Source organism: Pteropus medius, unplaced genomic scaffold (assembly GCF_902729225.1).
Source record: "Pteropus medius unplaced genomic scaffold, Ma_sr-lr_union100, whole genome shotgun sequence".
Lineage (NCBI taxonomy): Eukaryota > Metazoa > Chordata > Mammalia > Chiroptera > Pteropodidae > Pteropus > Pteropus medius.
This window is the reverse complement of record NW_024349566.1, coordinates 413,977-421,164: the sequence shown is the minus strand read 5'-3', so window position 1 is coordinate 421,164 and position 7,188 is coordinate 413,977.

Sequence of the window (7,188 nt, the reverse complement as noted above, 5' to 3'; positions counted from 1 at the left end):
TACACATAAGATTTGTTCATTTTATGTGTGTTGTATCTCAATTTAAAAAAAGATAATGCTGGTTGATTGGTCAAAAGTTGTCCAATTTGTTGGCATATATTTGCTCATAGTACTCTCTCGTAATCTTTTTTATTTCTGTAAAATTGGGAGTTCCAACTTTCATTTCTGATTCTAGTACTTTGAGTCTTCTCTTTTTTTCTTAGCCCAGTTAGCTAAAAGTTTGTCAATTTTGTTGATCTTTTCAAAGAACCAACTTTTGATTTTCTCTATTGTTTTTCTAGTCTTCTATTTTGTTGATCTCTGCTGTGATCTTTATTATTTCCTTCCTTCTGTTAGTTTTGGGTTTAGTTTGTTCTTCTTTTTCTAGTTCTTTGAGTTGTAGAGTTGGATTTGAGAACTTTCTTTTTTTTTAATGTAAATGCTTGTAGTCATAAATTTCTCTCTTAGCACTCCTTTCACTGCGTCCTATGAGGTTTGGTATGTTGTGTTTTCTTTTTCATTCATCTTTAAATATTTTCTAATTTCCTTCGTGATTCTTTTTTGATCCATTAATTGATTCACAATATGTCATTTAATTTCCACAATTTTATGACTTTTTCAGTTTTACTTCTGTTGATTTAACCTCATCCTGTTGTGGTTGGAGAAGATACTTTGTGTGATATCTATCTTTTTATATCTACTGAGAGGTAATTTGTGTTTTAACATATCCTGGAAATGTCTTATGTGTCCTTGAGAAGAATTCGTATGTTGTCGTTGTTGGGTGGCATATCTGTTAGACTTAGTTGGGTTATCGTGTCATTTAAATCCTCTATTTCCTTAATTTTTGTCTGATTGTTTTATCAATTATTGAGAATGGGGTATTGAAGTCCCCAACTATTATTGTAGAGCTATTTCTCTCTTCAATTTTTAAGTTTTTGCTTCATATATTTGTTACTAGGTGTGTAAATGTTTATAATTGTTATATCTTCTTGCTGTATTGAATCTTGTATTAGTATATAATGTCCTTCTTTGCCTCTCATTAACTTTTTTGATTTAAAGTCTATTTTGTCTGATATTAGTGTAGCTACCTCTGCTCTCTTTTGGTTACCATTTGCATGGAATATCTTTTCTCATCCTTTCGCTTTCACTCTATTTGTGAGTTTAGATCTAAACTGAGTCTTTTGTAGGCAGGGTATAATTGAATCATGTGTTTTTATCCATTCTGCCAATTTCTCTTTTGATTGGAGAGTTTAATCCATTTATGTTTAAAGTAATTACTGATAAGGAGGAACTTCTGTCATTTTACTATCTCCTTTTTCTATGCCTTATAGCTTTTTTCCTCTCATTTCCTTCATTACTGTTTTCTTTTGTGTTTAGTTGATCGATTATTTATTTATTTATTTTTATTGTGATGACATTGGTTAACAAAATCCAGTAAGTTTCAGGTGTACAATTTAGCAGTAAGGTATGTAAGGTGCATATATATATATATATATATATATATATATACACACACACATATATGTGTGTGTGTGTGTGTGTGTGTGTGTGTNCCCCTAATCCTCCTTCTATCTGGCAACCATCAGTTTGTTTTCTGCATCTATGAGTTTGTTTCTGTTTTGATTGTTCACTTTGGTTTTTAGAGTCCACATATAAATTAAATTATATGGTATTTGTCTTTCTCTGTCTGACTTATTTCACTTAGCATAATACTCTCTAGGTCCATTCATGTAGTCTCAAATGGCAAGATCTCATTCTTTTTATGGTTGAGTAATATTCCATTGTATATATGTACCACTTCTTTATCCATTTTGTTCTTTCTTAAGATTTTTTGGTTATGTAGGGTGTTTTGTAGTTTTATATACATTTTAGAATTAGTTCTAGTTCTGAGAAGAATACCATTGGTATTTTAACACAAATTGCATTAAATCTGTATGTTGCTTTCGCTAGTAAGGATAGTTTAACAATATCAATCCTTCCAATCCATGAATATGGTATATCCTTCTATTTATTCATATCTTCTTCAATGTCTTTCTTCAATGTCTTATAGTTTTCATAGCACAGGTCTTTCACCTCTTTGGTTAAATTTATTCTTAGGTATTTTAGGCTTTTCGATGCAATTGTAAATGGGATTGTTTTCTTAATTTCTCCTGATTAGTCATTATTGGTGTATAGAAACACAACAGATTTCTGTATAGTGATTGTATATCATGCAACTTCACTAAATTAATTTATTCTAATAGTTTTTTGGTTGAATCTTTAGGATTTTCTATATATAATATCATGTCATCTGCAAATAATGAGAGTTTCGCTTCTTCCTTGATGATTTGGTAGCTAGGACTTCCAATACTATGTTGGATTTGTTGGCATATAATTGCTCATAGTATTCTTTAATGATTCTTTGTATTTCTGTGGTATTGGCTATAAATTTTTCTTTTCATTTATGATATTATTTATTCAGGATCTCTTAGGTAAGCATTGTGAATGAAAGGGCAGAGGAAGGACAGTTAGGTCCCCCTTCCCACCAAAGCTAAGTCCCGATGAGGGAGTGCTGAGGGTGGTGAGGAAGGTAGTCAGGGAGGTTACAGCCAGAGGTTATCTCTCCCCTTGCCCTTTTCTAGCTGACTCCTGAGTACATAAGCCATAGTCACCACCCTCTTACCTGGAATATGCAGGGCAGCCTTTTCTATAGGTAGCAAGAAGTGGGGGAGAGGGGATAATAGGCACCACTGTTCCCTCAGTACTATGGAGACTCCAGAGGGGTTAGATGGCCAGAAGTGAGGTAGGGGTTGTGGTGTGGGTATATGAACACACTGGCACACCTCAGGTCTGACTGTTCCCAGGGGCTGAGTTTAAACCTGAAAGAGATGTGGCCCCTTACAGGAGATCAGAAACAGGCATGTTTCTTGAGAGGTCCCTACTCCACCGTTAATGCCTTGCTTAATTCTCAGGAATTGATTGTGCAATGGATGGGTGAGGAGAGGAGGTTCAGTCTCCCCACCCAGAGTCTGGGCCTACAGGGTAGCCTCTAGATCTCAGGGGCCTGGAGGAGCCTGGAGATGAGGGAGGAGCCAGGGGCTGGGCATAACCTTTTCCTGAGGCTCTAAGGATGATTTATATAAAGGTTTCTCAAGGTCATACTTGGGCAATCAGTTCAAAGTAAGTAGTTCAGTGGATGGGGATGTTATGTGTACCAAGAGCACTAGCAGTGGCCTATTAGGGAAGGTGGATGAGGTCTGACCCAATGTAAATATTTTTATTGAAAAAGAAATGGAAGGAATAGAAACCAAAGCCACTTTTGTTACTGATCTATAGGATTTTATTTACTTGGATTGAGGATAGGACTGGGGAAGGGGTTGGCCTTGACCCTACTCATGGAGCTTATTTTTTCAGCAAAAACTCCTGTGATCTTTCTTCTGGGAAGGTTGAGATAAGCACACCAATAACTAGAAGGGAGTATGTCCTGTGGACAAGTCCTGTAAGAATCTGGAAGACTGAGAGAGCTTCCTGAAAGATGAGAGATTTGAGAAGAATGGTGGAGAAGGTGTTAAAGGAGAGGGGTTAGCAAGAGGCAAGTGCCTAGGGGAGAGAGGGCTTGAGAAGGCACAATGAAAGGGGGTGGTGGTAGAACTGGGACTTGAAGGAAGTTCAGGGAGCTCAGAAGAGCCACTTCGGATATGTTAGGAAGAGTCACTGAAGAATATGGGCTATGAGTATAGACTCAGGAGCCATGCTGCCTGGGTTTGAACATCAGCATTGCCATTCAGTACCTGCGTGACTCTAGGGCAGGTCATTTAACATTTCTGTGCCGCAGTTTCCTCATCTGTCAAGTTGGGGTAATTTGTCATTGGCTTGTTGTTAAGGTTAAGTGAGCTCCTACATATAAAGTGTTTAGGATAAAATCGGGCATAAAGCATTTCCTGTTAATATAAAATCTTCCTCCCCAAGATGCAACCCTTGAAACAAGGATTCAAGTGCAAATAGTGCATTTGGGAGGTGGTCCCAGGAAACATGGGTAGGGGAGTGGGAAGGTGGGATAGGGAAGGCAGGCAGTCAATAAAAGGTATGTTATCAAGTGAGTTTACCATTGTGGGTTAATGGAGATTAGTCCCTCTGAGAACCCCTGAAAGTGGTGCAGAACATGAACATCAGAGTAATCTCAGAGTGGGAAGCAAGAGAGCCGGGGTATTTACACATCCATTCCATGCAGTCACAGGTTGAAGGCTGCTTTTGGGAGGGCCTTAGTTCTCTGGCATTTTCAGCTTTCTGTGCACAGGTGGATCAGAACACAGAGAAAACCTCAAGCAAAGAGACAGAGATGCTGCTATTGGAAGACAGTGGCACTCTCCAATGTTAAGGTCCAAAGGGGTTGAGTGGGGCAAGGATAGACCCACTAGGAAAATAAAGAGCCTCTGTGAGTAATGAGGAATCCTCAGCTAGGCTGTGAACCAGGCCAGTCAGCCTAGTTTCCAAAACTGGGGTTTGATCTGGAAATGGTAGTCAGCTCTGAAGTTGCCATGGGAGGCTGAGGGTGGCAGATCCTAGGATGTCAGTTAAGTCCCTGTGTACGAAAAGTAGACTGCCAAATGGAGACTACATCACCGTGGCCCCACCTGTCTTATCTGCCAGCTACTTTTCCTATGAAATTTTCGGTTGCAAGGTGCTGAACTTCCCATGGGAGTGGTAAGGCATCCTGAGAAGCCATCACATTATCATTTCCTTTTCTTAACCTGTGAGTAGGGGATGAGTTGCAGAATAAAATGTGTTGATTTATTTTCTTTGAAAGTAGACATTAGAAGCCTTGAATTGATGAGAAAAAATTTAGACAAGAGGTAAGAAGCTGGCAAGAGTGGAAGGTCTGTCATTTTAAGCATTATTTATCTCTTTCCTCCCATTTGGAGTGAAAACACAGGTTGCATTTGCCATGCTTTTTAATGATGCAAAAAATGGACAAGTCACAGTCATGTTCACCAATTTTGGGGGTCTCCTGAAATCTAATTGGGATTGTAGAGAGGGGAAGAAAGACCTGGTATCTTCAGGCCCATAGGCTCTCAGGTCATGGTCCTTCCACATTGGACTGGGCCTCGTGGAGACTGGAACAATGGACCAGCTCTGGTGACCCACTGTTTTTCTGTTCAGCCTGATTTTCCATTATGTAATGTGGTGCTCCCATGGGTAGTTTCCCATTAGAGTTGACCTTCTCTTGCACACTGCTTGTCTCCTCAAATCCATTTTTTCCCTATATAGTATTAGAGTTCAAGCTGTATACATGGTAGACAAACTAAAAACCACATTTCCCATCCTCCCATAAAATCAAGTTTTTGCCAACGAAATATGAGTGGAAGAGTTGGGTGAATTTTCATGTCATTACTTGCCTTTGTTTCTTCTTTCATTCCACTTCCTTGGGACTGGAACACAGACTTGATGGAGACCTGTTTCAATCATCTAGAGAAGGACAGTTCTCAGTGGTATGGCGGAGCCACAGATGGAAAGAACTTGGGTCCTGAATGATACAGATGAGCAACTCTGCCCTGCCAGCCAAGGTCGACCTTGCCATATCTATTGTCTGCTTACACTGAGGCTTTTATTTAAGAGAGAAATAAATGTTTATCTTATTTAAGTCACGGTGTTTTGGGTTCTTTTTGTTATAGCAGTTTAGGTTATATCTTGATAAACATATGTCCCTGGGTGTTGCCTTTGGCTCTGATGTTGATTTCTGGCTAAGTATATTCGTTAGATACAGGTTTGGCTGCTAAAACAAGGCTAGAATAACAGGTTTGGCTCAAATGATCTGAACATAAGTTGTCTGGGGCGGTTATAATTGCCTTATGGATTTGGGGAGCAGGGCTTCTTTAATTTTGTTGCTTTGTCATTATAAACATGTGATCTCCACCTTGTGGTCTAGGGTGGCATTCCAGCCAGTAGAAAGGGGAGAAGAAAAATTGAGGAGCACACCCCTTTTCTTAAGAGCATACTCTATGGACTCAGTGAAAAACTTGGGAGTTTTATTACTTAAGGAGGTAGAGAGAATGGGTTCTGACACACTCTACCAAGTTTATGTAACTCAACAAATATTGGGAGAAACTCATAAAAGAAAGGCCTTTTTTTTAAAAAAGGCAGTTATTAGATATGAATCAGGCAGATTTATTAGTCTATTTGAGTGTCCAAAACGAAATATTACAGACTAGGTAGCTTAAACAACAGAAATTTCTTTCTCATGGTTCTGGAGGCTGTGAAGTCCAAGATCAGGGCGCCAGCATGGTTGGTTTCTGGTGAGAGGTCTTTTCTTGGCTTGCAGATGGCCATTCTCACATGGCCTTTCCTCTGTGACACACAAGGGTAGGAGGGAGATATGCGGGGCGGGGCGGCAGGAGTGGCGGGTGGGAGGGGAGAGAGAGAAAGAGAGAGAGAGGATCAGGATCCACCCTTATGAACTTGTGTAACCTTAATTACCTCTTAATGGGCTTGATAATCTCCAAATACCTGTGAGTAGTCACATTGTGGATTAGGGCTTCATGTCTAAATTTTGGTGGGACGCAATTCAGTCCCTATCAGTGGCTTGAAGAGGCACCTAAAATTCATTGGTTTAAGAATTCAGTCAGGTGAGGATATATTATGCCCTGGTAACAAACAAACCCCAAATCTTGGTTACCACAGCAGTTTGCAAAATGTGACCATAAATCTCCTTTTCTGGAGTGCATGCCTCTTTGCAATGTGACTTTACCACTCCTACCAACAAGAGGTAAATTTTTCCCCATCTTTAAATCTGGGTTGGCCTTGTAATTTGCTGTGACCAAAAGAACATTGTAGAAGTGATGTTATGTGACTTCTGAGGATAACCCTCAAGGGACCATGCTGTTCATGCATAGGATCTCTTGGAATGCTGCCCTGAGACTGCCATATAATGAGGGGTTAGGGATAGAAGACCATGGGAGTGTGAGCCCCAGCTGTCCCGCTGTTCTCACTAAACTGAGCCCTCAGGTGACTGCAGCTGCATAAGTGAGCCTGGGCAAGGCCAACAGAAGAACCACCTGGTCAACCCACAAAAATCACGAGAAAGAATAAGTCATTTTCTTAAGCCCCTAAATGTTGAGTGGTATTTTCTTCCTTTGGCAGTGGTAAATGCAGTGGATTACAACAAAGGTTTATTTTTTTGCTCACATTACATATCTGCTGAGGGTCAGCAGGGCTTCTGTTTTTCATGTCACC